We start from the raw sequence: 12884 nt of genomic DNA on the forward strand, positions 1-12884 counted from the left end.
AAGTGTGAAAGAGCCCTTACGCAATGAAGTGTACCATTTTGCTAAACCTGTCCACTACTACCAAAATAACTGTTTTACCCGCAGACAAAGGTAAGTCAGTGATAAAATCCATTGACAGATGTGTCCATGGTCTATTGGGAATGACGAGTGGTAATAGAGACCCTGCAGGACGTGTATGTGAAACTTTTGCGCGCGCACAGGTAGAACAAGAAGACACAAAATCCAATACATCCTGACGCAACCTTGGCCACCAAAAACGACGAGACAATAGCTCCAAGGTTGCTTTACTACCCGGGTGCCCAGCAAGTGCCGAATTATGATGTTCCTTTAATAATTCGAAACGTAGGTTCAACGGTACAAACAATTTCTCTGAGGGGCAAGAGACCGGGGCGTCCCCCTGGGCCTCTAACACCTTCCCCTCCAGAACAGAGTGTACCGCAGAAACAACCACTCCTCTTTGAAGAATGGGCACCGGATCACTCACATTACCCCCCCAGGGAAACAAGGAGATAGTGCATCAGCCTTGGTATTCTTTGCCCCAGGACGATAGGTAATCACAAAGTTAAACCTGGTAAAAAATAGCGACCACCTAGCCTGTCTAGGGGTGAGATGCTTAGCTGATTCGAGGTACAGAAGATTTTTGTGGTCCGTAATCACAGTGACGGGGTGGACTGCCCCCTCTAAAAAGTGACGCCACTCCTCAAACGCAAGTTTAATAGCTAATAGTTCCCTATTGCCAATATCGTAGTTCTTTTCTGCTGCAGATAGTTTTTTAGAAAAGAAAGCACAAGGACGCCATTTGCCAGGAGACGGACCCTGAGACAGCACCGCCCCCACTCCCACCTCTGACGCATCGACTTCAACAATAAAAGGCTGAGAGACATCAGGTTGGACTAGTACAGGTGCTGAGGTAAACCTCTCTTTTAGAGAGGAAAAAGCAACTTTAGCGGCGCCAGACCATTTAGAAAAATCAGTCCCCTTCCTAGTCATGTCAGTAAGCGGTTTTACAATAAGTGAATAATTTTTGATGAATTTCCTATAGAAATTCGCGAAGCCCAAGAACAGTTGTAGTGCTTCGAGGTTCTCAGGAAGATCCCAATCTAAAATTGCCTGGACCTTCCTAGGATCCATACGGAAACCTGACGCAGATAATAAATAACCTAGGAACTGTATCTCCTGAACGGTGAAGACACATTTTTCAATTTTAGCATATAATTTATTCGTCCGTAGGACCTGCAGTACTTGTCTGACATGCACCTCATGTGTTTTCAGATCGGACGAATAAATTAAAATATCATCTAGGTATATTACCACAAACCTGCCGATTAGATGACTAAAAATGTCATTAACGAAATGTTGAAAGACTGCAGGAGCATTGGTCAGACCGAAAGGCATAACTAGATTTTCATAATGCCCCTCAGGGGTGTTAAAAGCTGTCTTCCACTCATCCCCCTCCTTGATACGAATCAGATTGTAGGCCCCCCTAAGATCAAGTTTGGAGAACCACCTAGCACCCACAATCTGGTTAAACAGGTCAGGAATGAGAGGAAGAGGGTATGGGTCTCGGATGGTTATCCGATTTAATTCGCGAAAATCTAGGCAAGGACGCAGGCCCCCATCTTTCTTTTTAACGAAGAAAAACCCTGCAGCCACGGGTGAAGAAGAGGGTCTGATGTGTCCCTTAGCCAAGCTCTCGGAGATATAATCTTTCATGGCTTGTCTCTCTGGACCTGAAAGATTATATAACCTGGTCTTGGGTAATTTTGCGCCGGGAATAAGGTTAACCGGGCAATCATAAGGACGATGAGGTGGTAACTTCTGACAACCCTTTTCTGAAAAAACGTCCTCAAAATCCGAAATAAATGTAGGTAGGGTAGTTATGGAGGCGACTAAGCAATTGCTATTTAAGCAATTTTCTCTGCACTGCTCACTCCATGTCACGGAACCATGAACCAGACGTACAACAAGAGATAAGTGAAAATAAGAAGGCTTTATTGAAAATAAAGCTGTAAAGCAAAAGTCCAAACGGATGGTGAAACCGAGCAGAGTCTTTGCGAAGCCAGAGGTCAGGAACCAGAAGGGTAGTCAGACGAAGCCAGGATCAGGAACCAGCAGGGTAGTCAGACGAAGCCAGGATCAGGAACCAGCAGGGTAGTCAGACGAAGCCAGGATCAGGAACCAGCAGGGTAGTCAGACGAAGCCAGGATCAGGAACCAGCAGGGTAGTCAGACGAAGCCAGGATCAGGAACCAGAAGCAGCAGCAGTCTAGAAGCATGTGAACACAGGAGGACCAAGCAAGGAACTGAAGCCACAGACCTCCTATATATATGAGCTAGGCATCCAGCTCCTCCCAGGGGAAGGAGGAGCCGCAGGGTGGAAGGCTACAAGAAACCCAGAACCCAAGATGGCCGCCAGCACATGTCAAACGAAGGAGAGCAGCAAGCAGGTAAGACCATGACAGTACCTCCCCCTCAAGGGCCCCTCCTCCGCGGAGCACAAAACGGTTTCTGAGGGAAGCGTGCGTGGAAGGCTCGGAGCAAGGCAGGAGCATGGACATCTGCGGAGGGAACCCAGGAACGCTCCTCTGGACCATAACCACGCCAATGGACCAAAAACTGCAACCGACCGCGGACCAGGCGTGAGTCCAGGATATTGCTCACCTCATATTCCTCACGATTGCCCACTTGGACCGGACGAGGCCGAGGAACCGAGGAAGTGAAACGATTACACACCAGTGGCTTCAACAGGGAGACATGAAACACGTTGGAGATCCGCATGCCAGGAGGAAGCGCAAGGGCATAGGCTACCGGGTTTACCCTGCGAAGCACTCGGAAGGGACCAACAAAGCGAGGTGCCAGCTTGGGAGTGGGCACTCGAAGTTTGAGGTTGCGGGTGGACAACCATACACGGTCTCCGACCTGGTAGGAAGGAGCAGGCGCTCGTCTGCGATCAGCCTGGAGTCTCTGGCGCTGCGCAGAGACCTCAAGGGACTTCTGGATCTGTACCCAAGAAGCACGTAGGACGGAAAGGTGATCCTCCACAGCCGGAATATCCTGGGGAGAGAATACCTCCGGTAACACGGCAGGTTGGAACCCATAATTGGCCATGAAGGGAGACGTCCCAGAGGAAGAGTTCACCGCCGTGTTCCTGGCAAACTCAGCCCAAGGCAGGAGGTCAACCCAATTGTCTTGGTGATCGGAGACATAGCAACGAAGGAATTGCTCCAAGGCCTGATTGGATCGTTCTGCGGCCCCATTGGACTGAGGGTGGTAGGCCGAGGAGAAGGAGAGATGAATCCCCAACTGGGAGCAAAAGGCGCGCCAGAACCTGGACACAAACTGACTCCCCCGATCCGACACAATCTCCTTAGGCAAACCGTGCAACCGGAAGACCTCCCTGGCAAAAATCGTGGCCAACTCTTGTGCAGAGGGTAACTTCTTGAGAGGAACACAGTGGCACATTTTGGAAAACCGATCCACAATCATGAGAATGACCGTATGGCCTCGGGATGCAGGGAGGTCCACAATGAAATCCATCCCCAGGTGTGACCATGGGCGCTCCCCGGTGGCTATGGGTTGCAGAAGGCCCAACGGAAGGTGCCGAGGGGACTTACTCTGGGCACAAACGGAGCATGCCGCTACATATGCGGCGATGTCGGAACGTAGGGAAGGCCACCAGAACAGACGTGAAACAGCCCAGGACAGCTGATTCTTTCCAGGATGCCCCGCGGTCTTGGAGTTATGGTAGGTTCGCAACAACCGAGTGCGCAACTCCTCAGGCACAAAACATCTGCCGTTGGGTCTCCCAGAGGGAGCACCAGATTGAGCCGCCAAAATCTGCTCACCCAGGGGAGAGGTCAGGCTGGTGCGAATGGCGGCCAGGATCTGATTCGGAGGTATGACCGAAGTCGGAATCGACTCCTCCCTGGACAGCTCGGAGTACTGCCGTGATAAGGCATCCGCCCTGATGTTCTTGGAACCGGGTAGGTAGGAGACCACGTAATTAAAACGTGACAAGAACAGAGCCCATCTGGCCTGACGTGGTGTCAATCTCTTGGCCTCAGAAAGGTAGGTCAGATTCTTGTGGTCCGTCAGGATGAGAACCGGAACCACCGAACCCTCGAGCAAGTGCCTCCATTCTTTAAGGGCCTGCACGATGGCCAATAACTCCCTGTCACCAATCTGATAGTTGCACTCCGCGGAAGACAGTTTCCGGGAGTAAAACCCACAAGGAAGCAGAGGACCCTCTGGTGTTCTACGCTGAGACAGAAGGGCGCCTACTCCCGTCTCAGACGCGTCCACCTCGAGGACAAAGGGCAACCCAGGGTTGGGATGCGACAGAATCGGAGCCGACACAAAGGCGGACTTTAGGGCCTCAAAAGCTCGGATGGCCTCGAGCGGCCAGACCTGGGAATTACTGCCCTTCATGGTCAGATCCGTGAGAGGCTTGGCCAGCATGGAAAAGTCCCTGATGAACTTCCGATAATAATTGGCGAAGCCCAAAAAGCGCTGCAGGGAACGAAGACCACTGGGCTGGGGCCACTGTAAGACAGCCGAAACCTTCTCAGGATCCATGGAGAACCCCTCAGCGGAAATGATGTAACCTAAGAAGGTTACCTGGGATCGGTGAAATTCGCATTTCTCAAGCTTACCGAACAGCTTGTTCTCTCGTAACCGTTGCAACACTCGTCTGACATCCAGAATGTGGGCCTCCATGGATTCAGAATATACCAAGATGTCATCCAAATAGACTACCACACACTGCTGCAACAGGTCACGGAAAACATCGTTGATGAATTCCTGAAAGACTGCGGGCGCATTGCACAACCCAAAGGGCATAACCAAGGATTCGTAATGACCGGTCCTGGTGTTAAACGCGGTCTTCCACTCATCGCCCGCCTTGATCCTTACCAGGTTATATGCCGCCCTCAGGTCGAGTTTGGTAAAGACCGTGGCCCCTTTAAGGCGATCGAACAGCTCGGAAATCAAGGGTATCGGGTAAGCGTTCTTGATCGTGATGCGATTGAGACCCCTGTAATCGATGCAAGGCCTCAACTCACCGCCCTTCTTTTTCACAAAGAAAAATCCAGCCCCTGCCGGGGACGAAGATTTGCGAATGTGTCCGCGTGAAAGCGCCTCCCTCACGTACTCCTCCATGGCCTCATTCTCCGCTACCGACAGTGGATAGACTTTGCCACGAGGAGGAACGGCACCAGATTGTAACTCTATGGCACAATCGTATGGGCGGTGCGGAGGTAGGGCAACCGCGCGCACCTTATCGAATACATCCCGGTACTCCTCGTATTCAGGAGGCAACAGAGAGTCCGAGGAAGTACACAGCAACTTGACAGACCCATGGATGCAACTAGCCCCACACTGCGGTGACCACGAGAGGATCTCGACCGATCTCCAATCGAAAGTCGGATTATGCTTCTGGAGCCAGGGGTACCCCAAGACCACCGAGTAGTGTGGAGACGAAATAACCTGGAGGCAGACCGACTCTCTGTGAACGGCACCAATGGCTATCCCCACTGGAAGGGTCTCATGAGTCACGTGTGGCGGCAGAAGGGGTCTGCCGTCTATCGCCTCAAGAGCCAGTGGGGAACCTCGAGCCTGCAGAGGAATGGAATTGGCGGCAGCGAACACACTATCAATGAACAAACCACCAGCACCAGAGTCCACCAACGCCTGGGTCGTCACCGAGCCCCCGACCCAGGAGAGGACAACAGTGATCAGTGGTTTGTCAACACGGGAAACCGGGGACGAGGAGACTCCACCCAAGATCTGCCCCCGACAGGATCTCAGGGTACGAGCGTTTCCCGGACGGTTCGGACATGCCAACCGAAAATGCCCACCGAGACCACAGTACATGCATCGGCCCTCGCGTCTCCGGAGTGCCCTCTCCCCCTCGGACAGGCGGGCAAACCCCAGCTGCATGGGTTCACCCCCAGACAAGTCATCCCCAGGAGGCGTGGGAGGAGAGGGAGGCACGGGTGGGACAGCAAACGTAGGCACCAATCTGTTAGAAGACCTCCGCAGGTTCTCCTTAAAGGAAGGTCTCTCCCTGAGTCTGGTGTCAATCAAAATCAGGAAAGAAATAAGAGACTCGAGCTCAACTGGTAGGTCCTTAGCTGCAACCTCATCCTTCAAGGCATCCGAGAGACCATGAGAGAAAGCAGCGACCAGAGCCTCATTATTCCAGCCCACCTCTGCTGCCAGGGTACGAAACTCAATGGCGTATTCAGCTACGGATCGTGAACCCTGTCTGATGGACATAAGGAGCTTCGCAGCAGAGGCAGCACGAGCCGGCACATCGAATACCTTCCGAAGAGAAGCAACAAAACCGGAGAACTCGACAACCACCGGATTGTTGTTCTCCCATAAAGGGCTGGCCCAGGCCAAGGCCTTGTCCGAGAGCAGCGAGATCAAGAAGCCCACCTTTGATCTCTCAGTAGGAAAGGCATGTGGCAGCAACTCGAAATAAATGCCCACCTGGTTAAGGAAACCTCGGCACTGAGTTGGCTCTCCCCCAAAGCGCTGTGGAAGAGGGGCAGAACCGGTCATACCCCGAAACACCGCAGGCGCAACAACAGGTGTCGGGGTAGACTCTGGCGCAACAACCGGAGCGGCAGTAGGAGCGAGCCCAGGAGCGACAACCGACCTATCGGCAACGGGAGCGAAATGAGCCGTGCGTTCAAGCAGGGTTTGCAACGCCACAGCGAACCGACCCAACAGGTGATCCTGCTGATCAAGTCTGGCAACCAGCGTGGGTAGCGAGGATGGCCCTGTACCGTCAGAATTCATGGCTTGGTCCTAATGTCACGGAACCATGAACCAGACGTACAACAAGAGATAAGTGAAAATAAGAAGGCTTTATTGAAAATAAAGCTGTAAAGCAAAAGTCCAAACGGATGGTGAAACCGAGCAGAGTCTTTGCGAAGCCAGAGGTCAGGAACCAGAAGGGTAGTCAGACGAAGCCAGGATCAGGAACCAGCAGGGTAGTCAGACGAAGCCAGGATCAGGAACCAGCAGGGTAGTCAGACGAAGCCAGGATCAGGAACCAGCAGGGTAGTCAGACGAAGCCAGGATCAGGAACCAGCAGGGTAGTCAGACGAAGCCAGGATCAGGAACCAGAAGCAGCAGCAGTCTAGAAGCATGTGAACACAGGAGGACCAAGCAAGGAACTGAAGCCACAGACCTCCTATATATATGAGCTAGGCATCCAGCTCCTCCCAGGGGAAGGAGGAGCCGCAGGGTGGAAGGCTACAAGAAACCCAGAACCCAAGATGGCCGCCAGCACATGTCAAACGAAGGAGAGCAGCAAGCAGGTAAGACCATGACACTCCACTCCAATATCTCCCTGGCCTGCCAATCCATCACTGGATTGTGCTCTACCAACCAGGGAAGACCCAGCACTACCGGAGTGGGAAGCCCCTCCAGAACATAACATGAAAGCATCTCGTTATGGTGGTCCCCTACCCGAAGGTGTAAATTATGAACAATGTGGGTGAGGTTTCTCTGAGACAGAGGAGCAGAATCAATAGCGAATATGGGAATAGGTCTCTGTAGCGTACAGAGAGACAAACCCATAGTGCGGGCAAAATGGGCATCTATCAAATTTACCCCTGCTCCACTGTCTAGAAAGAAAGAAATAGTCTCCGTCTTATCACCAAAAACAATAACCGCTGGCAACACAAATTGCGATGTACGTATGGAGGAAACGTATACCCCCCGGCTGACATCCTCCACACAGCCTGGGGTTAGTAGTTTTCCGACGGTCTTTTGTTTCTGAGGAAAGAAGGACAGACATTAATGAAATGACCCCTCTCCCCACAAAAAAAACAAACCCCACGCCTAGGGCGAGCCTCAGGAGGACGGACCTGACGAGTAGTTCCTCCTAGCTGCATAGGCTCGTCTAAGTCCGTACAGACTAACTGCTGCTTGGGAGGGGTTACCAATGGCTCCGGTTTTTTCAACCTGTCCCTAAGGCGTCTATCTATTCGGATAGAAAGGGACATAACCGCATCAAGGGAAAAGGGGGTCTCATATAATGCAAGCGCATCCTTAACCCTTTCGGATAACCCAGAGCAGAACTGACTCCTGAGAGCCGGGTCGTTCCATTGGGTATCCGTAGCCCACCTACGGAAGTCAGAGCAGGAGGAGTAAGGGCGCAGTTTAAAGTATAATTTACAGGCCTCACGGAATGTCAAAAACTTGTCCCTTCCCCCAGAAAATCTGTCAGGGAGAGGGACCTTGGGTTCCGCAAAAACCTGGTTACCAGTAGCAACCGCTGGGCTTGCGGTCTGTTGTAATTGCTGCTGTTGCTGGAGGACCGACGCCTTCAATCCTGACACCTCCAAAGACAGGCCATGAAATTGTTTGGACAGAGCAGCAATTTGATCCATACTGGATTCTAAGTAGGTAAAAAATAAAATAAAATTTTACCTACACAAAATAAGGGCCAGATATAATGTAATGATCGGCGTCACGCACAGGGAGGGAAAAGGGAAAGCCCTGCCCAAGGGAGAGGGTAAGGTGGTGACCCCTGACTCACCTTGCGGCTGGCACCTGACTGCCCTGACGTCCCTAGACGGGTTCCTCACCCGTGCGGCGATCACGTGCCTAAACCCTGGCTTTCCCTAAAATGAGCCGTAGATAGTGAACGGGCCGGTGGGATCGCTAGTCCGCACCACTGACACTAAAAGGGAAACACCAGGGAGAGGACAGACAATACAGACAAACACATACACCCAGGTGGGCGACCACAGCAGACCACAAAGGTCCAACAGGGATCCGGAGGGTAGCGTTCTGGACCAACAACCAGAGAACGCAGCAACACAGCTCCAAAGGGTCAGAATAGATGTCCAGGCAGGAAGCTCTATATCTGGCAACCAGATAAGTGTGAGAGGGGAATATAAGGAGGTTGGGAGTGCTGGACAAGGAACAGCTGAGGAGAAGGAGCTACGGATCCCTGAGTGAGCCAAAAGGGTTTGCAAAGCAAACCCAGAAAGCTACCATAAGGAAACAGCCCTATCTTACATAGAGCGCGCAGCCAACCGCTGCGACTTCCTGACCCCGGGTATAACGGAGTCAGGCGTGGTTCTTGACACCCTCGTGACAGCAGGCCACTCCATTTGAGGTACCCCAGTCTCCAGCAGCCATTACCTAATGATGCGACCTCGATGAGCTGGCGTATTGTTGTCTATGAAGATGAAATTAGACCTGTGTTGTTCATGCAGAGGCACAATGACTGGATTAATGATGTTATTCAAGTAGTATGGGCTTGTCACTGTACCATTCACAAAGTGTAGGGCAGTTCTGTATTGACTAGACACACCTGCCCACACTAACACCACCACCAGAGGCTCGTCTGTTGACAACAGTGGCTGATGCATAACGCTCTCTTTGATGTCTCAAATATTGTTGGTGGCCATCATTTCTGCTCAGCGTGAATCGAATTTCATCAGTGAACAGCACTGAGCCCCACTGGTCCCTCATCCAGCGTAGATGCTCCTTGGCCGATGCAAGACGATAACTCCTGTGGTCAGGTATCCTTGCAGGTCGTGTAGCATACAGACCATGCTGATGTAAATGGTTTCAAATAGTCTACCGTGACATTTGGGTGCCCCTCATCATCCTTAAATGTGCCTGGAGTTGTGTGGCATTCATCATCCAGTTCAACAGGGCATTCTTCACAATGAAGTCATCAGTGTGGGATATGGCCAAAGGACGTCCACTTCTATGCTTTTATGTGCCCCTTCCAGTCTCTCTGTATCTCTGTTGCAACCTGCTGATAACACTCTGTGACACTCTAAACTCAGTGGCCACTTCCATCTGAGAACATCCTGCTTGAAGCCTCACAATGGCGAGATATTGTTGATCAAATATTAGGTGTCATCTTGGTCTCGTGATGTCAAAATGTGAACAGCATGATGAGGAGGACTGTTTAAATACCAATTCTAATTGAACCAGGAAATTTGTAGGGCGATTCATGGATCAAACACCTGTTGTGAATTTTGCCATTAAGCTCCTTGTTAGAGAACAGCAAGTTGTGCAAAAAGTACTGAAACACTGAACAGTTGGCCATGTGCAAACAAAAGTTTAGAAAAGGTCACATTAAGGTTGCTAATAAAGTTTAGGGTGCATTTTAGGTTCATCCTGAAATTTCACTCACAAGCCAAATATCCCTAACTTTTTGTGAGTAGTGTGTATACAGATATATATACTCCTCAACATTAAAATTGCAACACCAAGAAGGACAAGCCGTAAGGTTATGCAAATTGGGGAAGTAGCAGGTGTCACTAATATATGCAGATACATTTTCAAGCACGTAGCTCCAGTCTGTGGTGTGTGGGAAGGGCATAAAAGCCAGATTGAAAGCAAACTTTTTTTAGCCACATGAAACCGCAAAAATCGTATCAAGTCGTGTGGGATGATTTTGAGATGCCTCCTGTTCATCAGTGATGTGCCAGTTATTGCCACTTCTAGCAAACTGAGATGGACAGAATCCATGAACTAAGAGGCCTTGGTTTATTACTCCGACAGATCGCTACATACCTAGGCCGAGATGTCAGCACTTTTCAACATTGCGTGTCCTGGTGGTTGGAAGAACAATGACGAACTGGAATGATAGAAAGAGGCGAACTTCTGAACGGACGTATCATCTGATTAAAAGAATGGTGCGTAGTGATCCATTTTGTACTGCAAGTGAAATTGGACATCACATTCCAAGCCTAGGGCAGTAAATGGTGTCTACACAAACCATCAGAAGTCATTTGTACAACGTTGGACTATGAGCCAGACCTCCAGTTACAGGTGTTCCATTTACCTCATAACCTCTCTCAATGGCTATCATGGTGCATAGCAAGACAGCATTGGAGGATGGAATGGAGGTCTATTCTCTTCAGCAATGAGTCCCACTTTTGTCTCTGACCCAATAATAGCCAGAGATTGGTCTGGAGACCATGTGGGCAACAATATTAGGAGGCCTTCACAAGGGACCCCCACACGGGTACTACTTTTGGGATTATGTTATGGGGTGGCATGGTGTACAGTACCCGGACCCCTCTAGTCTTCATTTCAGGTACACTAACAGCTCGGCGTTACATTGATTTGGTCGTTGAACCACTTCTACAGACATTTCTCCAAAGTGTCCCAGGTGCCATTTTTCAACAGTACAACGCCAGGACACATGTTACTTGTGCTACAGTCAGCAGCCTGTGTTGGCCAAAATGTGCTACCATGGCCCATCTGGGAAATCATTGGTTGGTATTTGCAAAGTGAGCTGCCAGCAGCGAATCTTAGTGATTTGTGTGCCCATGTGCATTCAGCATGGCAGAACATTTCTCAGACATCCATTACTAATCTCATCGATAGCATGCCGAGGTGTTTAAGTGCTTGTATTCCTGTGCGTGGCGCTCATATACTGGCGTCTATACTGTTCTATGCAACCTTTTTAATATTTTTTTTAAATGAGGGACTCACAATTTTTATGGAACTGATGCTGGAGTTACGTTTGTTTTTTTGCGTGGCGCTCATATTTGATACTGAATAAATCGATGTTTTGAATGTTATGTTTCCATTTTTTTCCTTTGCCCATCTTTAACATGTCTATCCATCCTATAATTTCCATAATTCCACAATTTTTCCTTCATAATGTTATAATTTCATTGCTGAGGAGCATCTATCTATCTAGTACCATAACCAATGATTCATAATAGTAACAGTACACAGTTTAAGCACATAACAGATAATACTTTACCATAACCAAGCTCATTACATATATACAGTTACAGTACCAGAACTAGTTACCAGTTACAGTACCGCACTGAATCCAGACCCATTCATTTCTATGGGGCTGTGCACACTAGCGTGATTTTCACGCATCACTTGTGCGTTGCGTGAAAATCGCAGCATGCTCCTCTTTGTGCGTTTTTCACGTAACGCAGGCCCCATAGAAATGAATGGGGTTGCGTGAAAATCGCAAGCATCTGCAAGCAAGTGCGGATGCGGTGCGATTTTCACGCACGGTTGCTAGGTGACGATCGGGATGGGGACCCGATCATTATTATTTCCCCTTATAACATGGTTATAAGGGAAAATAATAGCATTCTGAATACAGAATGCATAGTACAATAGGGCTGGAGGGGTTAAAAAAAAAATAAAAAAATTTAACTCACCTTAATCCACTTGTTTGCGCAGCCGGCATCTCTTCTGTCTTTATCTGTGAGCAATAGGACCTTTGATGACATCACTGCGCTCATCACATGATCCATCACCATGGTGATGGACCATGTGATGAACGCAGTGACAGAGAGATGCGGGCTGCGCGAACAAGTGGATTAAGGTGAGTTAAATTATTATTATTTTTTTTTAACCCCTCCAGCCCTATTGTACTATGCATTCTGTATTCAGAATGCTATTATTTTCCCTTATAACCATGTTATAAGGGGAAATAATACAATCTACACTACAACTAACACAAACCTGAACTTTTATATGGCTTTATAAAATGTCCCTTAAAGGGGTTATCCCATGAATAATGTAAAACATGAAAATAAGACATAATATAGTACATAACAATACCTTTCTAACAAAGCTAGAACCAGCCCTGTACCTCACATGGATCCAGAGATCTCCCTGTTCATTGCTCTGCTAGATTTATATAAAAAAAAACTACAAACTACCAGACCGCTTATGAATTAATGTAATTTTATTACATAATTATAAAAAACTATCTCACAAACATGATTAAAAGAACATAGGTGCAGGGAAAATGCGACATCATCTGGAGGATGAACACAGCGGATACTACATTCATAGATCTGTCCATCTATACAAACATGATTAACAATAAAGTGCAAGTGCAGAAAACATATTCCATAA

The sequence above is a fragment of the Bufo bufo genome, chromosome 2, assembly GCF_905171765.1.
Source record: "Bufo bufo chromosome 2, aBufBuf1.1, whole genome shotgun sequence".
Classification (NCBI taxonomy): domain Eukaryota; kingdom Metazoa; phylum Chordata; class Amphibia; order Anura; family Bufonidae; genus Bufo; species Bufo bufo.